Source organism: Pan troglodytes, chromosome 8 (genome assembly GCF_028858775.2).
Source record: "Pan troglodytes isolate AG18354 chromosome 8, NHGRI_mPanTro3-v2.0_pri, whole genome shotgun sequence".
Classification (NCBI taxonomy): Eukaryota; Metazoa; Chordata; class Mammalia; order Primates; family Hominidae; genus Pan; species Pan troglodytes.
Window position 1 is genome coordinate 63,746,040 of NC_072406.2, and position 13,155 is coordinate 63,759,194.

A 13,155-nucleotide genomic window follows, 5' to 3' on the forward strand; every position below is an offset into this window, starting at 1 on the left:
ATTACCCTATTATCCACTAGTTAGCTTACAGATTGGCTACAGTTGGAACAAATTATCTTTCACTGCTCTCCCACGTGAGATGTCAACTGAATGTGGTTATTTCTGTTAAAATGGGGCTCTGGACACAGTTGGCATTCTGCAGTTTTGACTGCCCAATGTATATGTGATATCAGTAACCAAAGAAAAATATCTTTTAAAAACACAGTGATAGGATTTTCTACCATTTTTATTTTAAATAATTATTTGGTATAAAAAGCATATTTAATAATATATAATAACATAATTTGGTAGATATATTACTGGTATGTTTATTTAAATATTGACAATAATATGTTTTAATAAAATGAATAGTTTTATAAATTATTTTTCACTTAATTTTCACGTATAATTACTTAAAATATTCTATGAAGCATGCAGGCAATATATGTTTCTCTCACTTAGCACATTAGTTTAAGGTTGGCCCTCAATAAATAAATTGTAAAGCAGGATTGTGCCTTTCCCCAGATCACTCAGCCAGGGAAAAACAGAGCCAAATCGAAGCTCAGGTCTTTGTATCACCAGTAATGTGCCCCTCATATGTAGCTAAAAGCTCTTTCTACAGTACCTAGCAGCTCAATGGGAATCAACTGGTAGAGAGATTTGTTTTTTAAATACTAAAGAAAAGCCTAGATAATGTATGCTAGCAATACATTTTTATGTCTGGAAGATAAATTGTTTTTACTTCTGAACATTTCTATGTGTGGACTCTGTATTAGGTCATTCTTGCATTGCTATAATGAAATACCTGAGACTGGGTAATTTATAAAGAAAAGAGGTTTAACTTGCTCATGGTTCTGCAGGCTGTACAGGAAGCATGAGGCTGACATTCTCATGGCTTCTGGGGAGGCCTCAGGAAACTTACAATCATGACAGAAGGCAAAGCAGGGAGCAGGCACGTCACATGGCCAGAGGAGTAGGAGCAGGAGAGAGAGCTGGGGGATACCACATGCTTTTATACGACCAGATCTTGTGAGAACTCACTCACTATCACAAGGACAGCATCAAGAGGATCGTGCTAAACTATCCACGAGAATTCCACCTCAATGATCCAAACATTTCCCACAAGGCCCCACCACCAACACTGAGGATTACATTTCAACATGAGATTTGAGTAGAGCAAATAGTCAAAGTATATCAGACACACTCAGGGCTTAAATGTTAGGATTGTACTCATATACAAGGTAAACCTCCTCAACTATCAATTTCTCTGCTTAAGCAATCATTCTAGCTTAGTCAATTAGGGTCAAAAGCATGTACATGGTATTTGACAAGATGACTGTAGAGATGATGTCTTACTCAGAAGAGAGAGATCTAGTGAGAGATGTGGGTACAAGATGTCCTTTTTTTTTTCACTGTCTTATAAATGTAATATAAAATGGGAATTTGAAGAGAAGATTCATGATGTTACTGCCCAGATTGCCTTTCTATAACAAGGGAGTATTATTACCACTGGGAAAAATTCTCAATATGAACAATGTACGATAAAATGCTAAATTAACAAGTCAAGGTAATTGCTTGCTCCCTTTGCCCCCGATGAATTAGTGCAAATTGCATTTCACACTAATTGGTTCACAAAATTCATGCACAATAGGAACACTGGGATTTCTTCAGTTTTGCTTGTAAATGTATATATACATACAAATAACAAGACTATTTCTTTATTTTAATAGTTTGTTACAGACTAATAGGTGCACTAATTAGTCTACCTCTCCAAGGTGATTTTGAAAACAATAATAATTAGTAGTTCTTGGTGAAATATAACCAGAGAACAAAAAATGGGTGCTGCATTTATGTCAGAAAACTTTAAAATATGTGAAATCTTAGAATATAAAGTTTTCAAATAAAAGAGATATTAAATTACCCTATTTTAAACGTTGCTTCTAACATTGTTGCGAATTCTTTGCTGATGAGAATAATCAATCAAGTGCTTTCTAGTGTTTTGATTATTACAACCTCTTTTAATCTTCCTCTACTTCATGGTGCCATTCTTAGAAATAGTATTGCCTTTAAAATTATATTTTCTAAATAATGACTAATTTTGTTGTCCATTTTCTATTAACTGTAATAGGTAACTGTTAATCAGGGCTTCAGAGTTATGGTTTGAGTGTTACTGTGCTTGATTGACATAATCCCAGACTAAAGCAAAACCATGGGATGTATAGTTAGTTATGGGATATTTCACCGAGAGTAAATATGTAACTTCTACTAGGCTACTTGAAAATGTTGGGCAGACAGTAATCACTTTTGAGGCTACTCGTTTGCTCTAAAATGCCAAATTTAAAATCCCAGACTTAATCTCATTTGGAACAAGCAAACAACATAAACCAGGCAAGGAAGGGAAATAGCCTTATCCTTGATAAGAGCTTTGGGGACTCTATCAAGTCCTGGATTTTTATTTGTTCATTTTTCATTTATTTATTGAGCATGTGCTTTGTGCAAGACTCTCTTAAGATGTTAACAAGCCAATGAGAGGAACATGAAAGTAAGCAATTATGGTACGGTGTGACAAAGGCTGTGCTACGGGATGATTCAAGTCTGGTGTACTGGCAATGATGAGTTCTGGATCTTGCTCTTGATTCCAGCAGGAAAGTTATTGATGTTTCTTCTGGAGATTATGTTCAGTACAGGTAGCATTATTTGTACAATTTCAAGGCTCTTGATTCTCTGTCTTTTTTAACATACCTGGTTCTATGGAAGTCTAGCTGGTATTATAAATGGTTACTTGATCATTTTATCACTGATAGCCTGCTCTGTGTGATGTTTCCAATAGCTGTCACTTTGAGACATGCTTTTTGTTTGGTTTATGAATGAATTGCTTGGTAGGAAGATGGTTGTTGGAATACCAGCCAGACAGTAGTCCCCCTAAAAACTGGTAATGCCATTTTTAGTGAAAATGTGATAGTTTCTCGTTGGTTTTCAAATAAACTTTTTTGGTCCTTTTATGGATAGTCAGATGAACTTGTTTACCCGTATCTCTGGGTCTAAAATGAAAATAAGATTAACAGAAGGCTTTACAATCATCGTTCTTGAAATCGGTAAACATTCTCTTCCGGGATTCTCAGTGGTGTAACAAGCCAGATTTAGCACCGGTTATCAGAACATAAAAGTCAACAAAGGCCGGGCGCGGTGGCTCACACCTGTAATCCCAGCACTTTGGGAGGCCGAGGCAGGCGGATCACGAGGTCAGGAGATCGAGACCATCCTGGCTAACACGGTGAATCCCCTTCTCTACTAAAAATACAAAAAAATTAGCCGGGCATGGTGGCGGGTGCCTGTAGTCCCAGCTACTCGGGAGGCTGAGGCAGGACAATGGCGTGAACCCGGAAGGCGGAGCTTGCAGTAAGCCGAGATCATGCCACTGCACTCCAGCCTGGGCGACAGAGCGAGACTCCATCTCAAAAACAAACAAACAAAAAAATGGCAACAAAGTTTGGGGAGAAAACACGTAACTTAAGAGAAAGTAATGCTAAATCTTAATTTAAAATATAATAAACCTATCACATTAGAAGAAAAAATTTACACCAAAGGCCACTCAAGTGCACATATCAAGTTTACTCTGTACCTTACCTCCCACACACACTCTCCTGCCCTTAAACCGATATGTGCAATCATCCTTTTCTCTGTTAATCAGAGAAAGATTATACATTTGATCTCTGTTAGCCCGTCAGTGGAATCTTGAGATGCACAACAAATTAAATATATAATCTTTCAAAATAAAATTAACTTTTCAAAGAAGTTCAGTAATTTTCCTTACACCTTAAGGCAACCTGCTAGTAACCACAACCTCCAAGTGAGTGCCTTGGAATTTTACTCTGACCTTCTCCATCAAGAATGGATCCTGCCTAGAAACATAAAACAAGCGCATTAGAGATCCCACACAATGATGTTTATTCACTGAAGAAATAAAGCCTTTTTTAAAAGACTATTTTTTACCAGATTGTCTCTCTTAGCAGGTGATACTTCTCTTGAGCTCAGGTATCAACCTGTAGTGAAGCTTTAAGGAAGTCTAGTGAGAACTCGACCTTGGTCTCGTTTCTTGCACTAACATGTATCTACTGCACTTACCTCTAACGTTACCACTTATTCTGACATATCCCATCAATATAAAAAAACTGAGTGAAGTGTACTGCATCCATTCTTCAGTGTGACTGGTATGTCACAACATTTGAGTTTCCCTGATTTGTGTAGGGGTTTCTGAGTTCTTTTTCATTTTTTTTCCCTATGTGATACCATTTTGGGCTAGGGAAAAATCTACTCATTGGTAGCAGGTGAAATCCGGAGCTAGGAAGATATAAAATCGCTCACTTGGCGGCATTCATACTTGAGACGATAGTGAGATGATGCTAATTAATCCCTTACCGTAAGTCAGACCTGGTGTGCCCAAGTGATATCGTCATCTTCCATCAAAGCCAAGGTAAGCACTGTATTACCTCTCCTTCATTCGATGAGGAGTCTCAGACTTAGAGGAGTAAAATAGCTGCCTGACATAGCACATCTCAAACCTGCTAATATGGGTGTCTCCTGCTGGTGCTGGAAGTGTGTACATTTGTGGTTTTGTGTGGAAGACTACGGATTTCTGTTTCTTCCATGTAGTGAAATATATGGCCAGTGACCTATTGTCAAGGTGAGAGTTTAGAACCATCCTTATATCATCTCTGACCTAATTGTAAAAGCATAGGATATTTTCTTAGACCAACATTATATTTGCCAAAATCCTAAGTAAGAAATTTTAGTGTGTATTTTGTTCAGAGAAGATTAAAAAATTGTTTACTTTGAGTTCATATTGTTTGTGTCTGTGTGTGTGTGTGTGTGTGTATGTGTCCTTTTTTTTTTTTTTTTTTTTTTTTCAGATGAAGTCTTGCTCTGACACTCAGGCTGGAGTGCAGTGGCATGATCTTGGCTCATTGCAACCTCCACCTTCCAGGATCAAGCGATTCTCCTGCCTTAGCCTCCCAGATAGCTGGGACTACAGGCATGCACCACCACTCCCAGCTAATTTTTGTATTTTTAGTAGAGACGGGGTTTCACCATGTTGGCCAGGCTGGTCTTAAACTCCTGACCTCAAGTGATCTGGCTGCCTCAGTCTCCCAAAGTGCTTGGATTACAGATGTGAACCACATACAGATACCATGTATGTGTATCTTTAAGCTGAGTACACATTCTCTCTAGAGATTCTCAGTGGAGTACCAAGAAATAAAGAGAAGTGCTAAATTGGATAGATAATAATAAGGCACAGCTTCTGCCCTAAATGAGCTTACTCTCTATAGAAAAGGCAAGGGCAAAATGCACTCAGACAAATTTAATTTTAAGGAACATAAATACCATGGAGTTAAGGGGAGGAAGGATAAAACTTAGGGTCATATAATAATAACCATAAATCATTTTGATCACTTCTGTGCTAATGACTGTGCTGAGTTCATTATTTGAATTCATAATGAATTTGCCATACCATTCATATAGTAGAGTTATGGAAGTTTCCACAAGTGGAGCTGGACCAGTTATGTGAATTCATCCAGTCAGACTCACATGGCCTCAGCCAGTCCACAATGTACCCTCCCCAAGATAGACTGACCTAATGACAAGGCCATTGAAAGCTCAAACATCCCAACTCACTACTACAGATGATAAAGGAACCCTGAGTACAGGAGGTCTCAGGTAAATATTGGTAGTGGGGAGTCAGGTAGATGGGTTCTACCTCTAAAACCTTGGATAGGATGCTAACTAAATAACTCTCATTCTATATGGAATGAACATACCTCAACATAATAAAAGCCACATACTACAGACCCACAGTTAGTATCATACTGAATGGGAAAAAAACTGGAAGCTTCTTTTCAGTTTTTAGAAAGGAGGCCCACTTTCAGCATTGTTACTCAACATAGTACTGGAAGTCTTAGCGAGAGAGATCAGATGAGAAAGAAATAAAGAGCATCTAAATCGGAAAGGAAGAAGTCAAATTATCCTTGTTTGCAGATGATATGATCTTATATTTGGAAAAACCTAAAGACTCTACAAGAAAACTATTGGAACTGATAAGCAAATTCAGCAAGTTGCAGAACAAGAAATCAACATACAAAAATCAGTAGCATTTCTTTTTCTTTAATATACTTTAAGTTCTGGGATACATGTGCAGAACGTGCAGGTTTGTTGCACAGGTATACGCGTGCCATGGTGGTTTGGTGCACCCATCAACCCGTCATCTACATTAGGTATTTCTCCTAATGCTATCCCTCCCCTAGCCCCCCATCCCCTGACAGGCCCTAGTGTGTGATGTTCCCCTCCCTGTGTCCATGTGTTCTCATTGTTCAACTCCTACTTATGAGTGAGAACTTGTGGTGTTCGGTTTTCTGTTCCAGTTTGCTGAGAATGATGGTTTCCAGTTTCATTCATGTCCCTGCAAAGGACATGAACTCATGCCTTTTATGGCTGCATAGTATTCCATGGTATATATGTGCCACATTTTCTTTATCCAGTCTATCATTGATGGGCATTTGGGCTGGTTCCAAGTCTTTGCTATTGTGAACAGTGCCGCAGTAAACATATGCATGCATGTGTCTTTATAGTAGAATGATTTATAATCCTTTGGGTATTTACCCAGTAATGGGATTGCTGGGCCAAGTGGTATTTCTGGTTCTAGATCTTTGAGGAATCGCCACACTGTCTTCCACAATGGTTGAACTAATTTACATTCTCACCAACAGCGTAAAAGTGTTCCTATTTCTCCACATCCTCTCCAGCATCTGTTGTTTCCTGACTTTAATGATCGCCATTCTAACTGGTATGACATGGTATCTCATTGCGGTTTTGATTTGCATTTCTCATCATCAGTGATGATGAGTTTTTTTTTTCATATGTTTGTTGGCTGCATAAATGTCTTCTTTTGAGAAGTGTCTCTTCGTATCCTTTGCTCGCTTTTCAATGGTATTGTTTGTTTTATCTTGTAATTTGTTTAAGTTCTTTGTAGATTCCCTTTTTCAGGTGGATAGATTGCAAAAATTTTCTCCCATTCTGTAGGTTGTCTGTTCTCTCTGATGATAGTTTCTTTTGCTGTGCAGAACTCTTTAGTTTAATTAGATCCCAGTTTTCAATTTTGGCTTTTGCTGCCATTGCTTTTGGTGTTTTAGTCATTAAGTCTTTGCCCATGCCTATGTCCTGAATGGTATTGCCTAAGTTTCCTTCTAGGGTTTTTATGGTTTTAGGTTTTACATTTAAGTCTTTAATACATCTTGAGTTAATATTTCTATAAGGTGTAAGGAAGGGGGTCCAGTTTCTGTTTTCTGCATATGGCTAGCCATTTCTCCCAACATCATTTATTAAATAGGGAATCCTTTCCCCATTGCTTGTTTGTGTCAGGTTTGTCAAAGATCAGATGGTTGTAGATTTGTGCTATTATTTCTGAGCTCTCTGTTCTGTTCCATTGGTCTGTAGATCTGTTTTGGTACCAGTACCATGCTGTTTTGATTACTGTAGCCCTGTAGTATAGTTTGAAGTCAGGTAGCGTGATGCCTCCAGCTTTGGTCTTTTTGCTTAGGATTGTCTTGGCTATGCAGGCCCTTTTTTGGTTCCATATGGAATTTAAAGTAGTTTTTTTTTTTCTAATTCTGTGAAGAAAGTCAATGGTAGCTTGATGGGGATAGCATTGCCTCTATAAATTACTTCGGGAAGTATGGCCGTTTTCACGGTATTGATTCTTCCTATCCATGAGCATAGAATATTTTTCCATTTGTTTGTGTCCTCTCTTATTTCCTTGAGCAGTGGTTCTATATGCCAGCAGTGAACAATCTGAAAAGGAAATTTTAAAAGTATTCTCAGTTATAATAGCCACAAGTAAAATTAAGTACCTAGGAATTAACAAACAAAGAAGTGAAAGATCTCTACAGTGAAAACTATAAAACACTGAAGAAGGAAATTGAAGAGGACACACATCAAAAAAATGGAAAGATATTCCACATTCCTGATTTGGAAGAATAAATATCATTAAAATGTCTATACTACCCAAACCAAATACTACTGAAAGCAATCTACAGATTCAGTGCAATCCCTATGAAAATACTAATGCCATCCTTCACAGAAATAGAAAAAAAATCCTAAAATTTGCATGAAATCAGAAATACCCAGAAGAGTCAAAGTTATGTTGAGCAAAAATAACAAAACTGGAGGAATCATATTACCTGACTTCAAATTATATTACACAGCTACAGTAACTAACACATCATGGTACTGGCAAAACAAACAAACAAAACAAACAACAACAACAACAAAATAAAACAGACACAAAGACCAATGGAACAGATAGAGAACCCAGAAACAAATCCACACATCTACAGTGAACTAATTTTCAATAAAGGTGCCAAGAACATTCATTGGGGAAAAGACAGTCTTTCAATAAATGGTGCGGGGAAAACTGGATGTTCATATGCAGAAGAATGATGCTTAATCCCTCTCTCTCATCTTATACAAAAATAAAATCAAAATAGATTAACAATTTAAAGCTAAAACCTCAAACTGTGAAACTACCACAAGAAAACACTGGGGAAACTCTCTAGGACATTGATCTGGGCAAAACATTTCTTGAGTAATACCACACAAGCACAGGCAACCAAAGCAAAAAATGAATAAATGGGATCACATCAAGTTAAAAAGCTTCTGCACAGCAAAAGAAACAATTAACAAAGTCAGGATACAACCCATAGAATGGGAGAAAATATTTTCAAACTCTCCGTCTGACAAGGGATTAATAACGAGAATATAGAATGAGCTCAAACAACTCTACAGGAAAAAAGTATAAGAATGTGATTTAAAAATGGGCAAAAGATCTGAATAGACATTTGTCAAAAGAAGACATACAAAATGGCAAACAGGCATATGAAAAAGTGATCAACATCACTGATCATCAGAGAAATACAAACGCTACAATGAGATATCATCTCACCTCAGTTAAAATGGCTTTTATCCAAAAGTCAGGCAATAACAAATGCTGGCGAGGATGTGGAGAAAAGAGAACCCTCATACACTGTTGGTGGGAATGTAAATTAATGCAACCACTATAGAGAACAGTTTGAAGTTACCTCAAAAACCTGAAAATAGTGATACCATATCATCTGGCAATCCCACTGCTGCGTATATACCCAAAAGAAAGGAAATCAGTAAATCAAAGTGATAACTGGACTCTCATGTTTGTTGCAGCACTATTTACAATAGCCAAGATTTGGGAGCAACCTAAGTGTTCATCAACAGATGAATGGATAAAGACAATGTGATATCTATATCTAAAGGATATAAATATCCAACCATTCCACCATAAAAAAGAATGAGATCCAGTCATTTACAACAACATGGATGGAACTGGAGGTCATTATGTTAAGTGAAGTAAGCCAGGCACAGAAAGATAAACAACATATATTCTCACTTATTTGTTGCTTCTAAATATCAAAATATCCAAACAATTAAACTCATTGAGATAGAGAGGAGAAGGATGGTTACAACGCTGGGAAGGGTCGTGATGGGGGCAGAGAGGTGGGGACGGTTAATGGGCACAAAAAAAAAATTAGAAAGGATGAATGAGACCTAATACTTGTTAGCACAACAGGAAGACTGTAGTCAATAATAATTTAATTGTACATCTAAAAATAACTAAAAGAGTATAATTGGATTGTTTGTACCCCACAAAGGATAAATGCTTGAGGAGATGAATACCCAACTTTCTGTGATGTGATTATTACACTTTGCATGTCTGTATCAAAAAATATCATGTACCTCATAAACATATACAGCTACTATGTACCCGGAAAAATTATTAAAAAATGAAAATCATTCTATTCTGTATTTTTATCAATAAATTGAGATTTAAAATATCATTTTCCCAGATAAAACTTCCATATATAATTATAGCTGAATAATACAATACAACAAATGTAAAAATCAACTACACACTGTACATCAGAATAGTCTAACATCCTGTTTCCAACTGGATGGATGTCCTAATTTATTCTCCATGTTGTGTAATTTTTCTGTCTCACCCATATTGCTTTGAGATAGTTACTAATCAATGTAAGAATCTGAAGAAAACTTCTTTGTTTCCGGGTCTTCATAATACTAAAACTTTTAAAGGAGACAGGCTGTGTTGTCTATGGGAAGGCTTGGGGTGGGGGAGATAAACAAGCCAGTGTTACTTGTCTGTTTTGATTAAAGATATCAAAAAACAGATTAAGGGTCTTTCATCTGTGCTGTGTAGGCTCAGATGCTGACAGTTATAGGGACCCTCCCTCTGAGCATGGTAGCAAATGTCTGGGCATAGGAATGGCATAGCAAATTTCAGACTCAGATGCATAAATTAGAGTCTGATTTCTCCATTTATTAACTGTATGCTTTTTACAGATTTGTGACATGACTAAGCCTTAATTTTCTCATCCATAAATGGATCCATACAACATGGGATTGTTTAATCATGAAATCAAATAATACACAAGTAAAATGCTTAACATGGTACTTGGTGCATAATAAGTCCTCAGTAAAGGATAGCTTTAATTATTACTATTGTTATTTCCATCTGTATTTTAGAGGTACGTAATACAAAATTCAAGAATCCCTTAATCTTTTAGCTTTTTTTTCCTTCTTTGACAACACCCTGGAAATGTTAAGTAACTTACACTGTTTTAAGTTCCTTTGAATATTTTTAAAGGATGATTTTTCAGACTTTGCAGAAGAGAAACTAGGATCACATATACGGTGACTTGTTCAAGACTATTCTGTAGGTTCCTAATAGAAATATCCTGTGTATTCTGCAGCTCTTTCTCCCCCACACTGTGCTTCTTTTCATGAATACCAAAATTCAATCAAAGTTGAAACATTAACCAGAGAAAAGCTTTTATGTTGCTTTTTCCCTTTTCTGAAAAGAAATCTAATAGCCACAGTGAAGATGTAACCATCCCGATAACTTGGCGTGTTTGACAGGCCCTCCCTACCTCTTCTCAGTTGTTAGAAAGGATGCCCACCCAGATTTGTTTTTCATTCGTGAAAGACTGTCTAGTGGAAGTTGGAAAAATAAAGCGGGGTCATGAATTTGTTTATAAAGGCTATTTAATTATAAGATAAATTAAAAATTGCCTAAGATTTTTAATGTGGGTGGCTGGTCTTTGATAAATGTTGTCTTTGCAAATATTCCCAATGATAGTAGTAGAAGCAAGTGTGGATGCCACCATCGCATTTATGTTGTGAATGGGATCTTCTTGACACCCATGTTTTCACAGAGTATTGCAGATTCTTTCTGCAGGAAAGAGGGTGGGAAAAGCCTGAGCTACAGCACTGCTAATGTTAGCACTTCTTTATATAGACAGATCCTGCTAAACCTGCACATTTTTAAGTCCTGTATTTGCTATGACAATAACATTTTCCCTCCCATCATAGAATTCATCTTATTAGGCAAAAGCTGCATGGTGCACACCTCCAGAGTTTTATTTTAAAGCTTTGCTACTGTATTGGTGGCAAAGATCACTGTAAAGGAAAACAGAGGATTCTAGTAAGAGAATGTAGGTGAACCAGAATGGTTGATGAAAATACTGCCAGAGCAAGTGTGATTCTGTTTCTTCTTCTTTTTCTTTTTTCTTCTTTTTTTAATGGAACCGGTTTGTAATGTCACTGCTCTGATTCAAACAATTGTATATGTAGCCCATGCTCAGGGAGAAAAATCTATGAGGTCCAAGATAGAAAAGTCAGCTTACATTTTGCACTCAAAGATTGTCCATGCTATAGTTATCTGCTCATGAAAGGCTATTTGTAAACAGAATAAATCATTCTTTACGCTATTGGCCCTAAACTTCTCATGATTTTCTGAATATTCTAGACTAAAAAATGCTGCACTTTCATGTCTCTGTGCTCCCCGCTCCTCCACTAGAATTCTGTCTCCCTCCCCTACTCTTTTTCCTCTGCTTCTTCTGCCTTTTGAACTACTATTTGTACTTTAAAGCACAACTCAAGTGTCATCTGTAGCCTCTTCTGTTGACATTTCCCCCTACTTCACCTTTGGTCAACTCCTATTATCTTGTACATGTGTCTCTAATTCTGCTTTTTACTATAAACTTTAAATAAATGCTTTCTTTCCCAAGTAAATTTATTTGACTCTTTTCATCCTCTATTTCTAGCCAGCCATGGGCAATTGCCTGACTCCCATTGCACCATATACATACCTCTATCGCTGCACTATTGGTTTATAATTGGGAATTTTTCTAGGCACATCTATCCTCTCTATTAGGCTATACATCCCTTAAATGTGTAGGAACTCTTATTTTTATTCCCACTGTGCTGTTAGCACCTAGCATGTGGTGGACTCTCCGTAAGTGGTTGTTAAGGGAAGAGATTGTTTTAATAACTGTGGTGGCCCAGGATGTAGTACAGTGGCTGGAAATGGCAGGAGCTAGATAAATATTTTCTGACTTCAATTAGCCTGCTCTCTATTAGAATGGCTCTTAGCAAGAAGTGTAATGGGCATAGACACACATGGCAGGAGGTAAGAAATGAGAGGAAGGTCTTTCAGTCATTGCAAGTAGGCAAGTAGATTTTTAGGCTTAGCAGTCTCTTTCTGAGGTCTGTTGAAGGAACCTAAACCCTTTGGATTAAAGGAAATCTGTTATAAATGTCTATGACCAAGGAAGTAGTATTGATTGGTTTAAGATTGCTTAACTTCCCTGAGAGGGAAAGCAGCTTGTGTCTTGGCTCATTTGCCTTCTGTTGGAAATACCACTCTCTCATCAAGGGTGACTCAGATTAGGAGACATGGAACAAAAACTGAAGAGGCTGCACACCCTTCTCTGAAATCTTTTGGCAGAGTCTCTCTGCCTGCCAGCTCAGTGTCAATGACGGGCATTCAGTTAAGGCAACTCTTATTGATTTTCATCTGTAAAATCCTTTTTCTCCACCTTTCAGAAACTATTGACAAGAATAAAACATCAAGCCTTATATGTTATGCTTTACATGGGAAATTGATGTTAGTGGTCATATCCCATAGTCATTAGGGTTCTTTTTCCCATTTCATAGTCTTTCACTACAATTTTAATGAGAAAAAAAAATTTCTATATAATTCCTCCTTTGATATATTATAGCCCTAAGAGAGCTTTGTCT

At 37.1% G+C, this 13,155-nt stretch overlaps 1 protein-coding gene and 1 pseudogene across 7 annotated transcripts in view; both read left to right on the plus strand.

Annotated features, from left to right (window-relative positions):
• The window catches only part of PRKG1 (protein kinase cGMP-dependent 1), a 1,291,606-nt gene that overhangs the window by 352,430 nt on the left and 926,021 nt on the right, over window positions 1–13,155 (plus strand). The window lies entirely within an intron of this gene.
• LOC129136188 (ras suppressor protein 1-like) overlaps window positions 1–13,155 on the plus strand; it is a 172,261-nt pseudogene that overhangs the window by 129,608 nt on the left and 29,498 nt on the right. Inside the window, exon 1 of the transcript XR_008537532.2 lies at window positions 1–13,155. This exon is cut by the window's left edge and continues 129,608 nt beyond it; it is cut by the window's right edge and continues 29,498 nt beyond it. The product of XR_008537532.2 is annotated as a ras suppressor protein 1-like (transcript).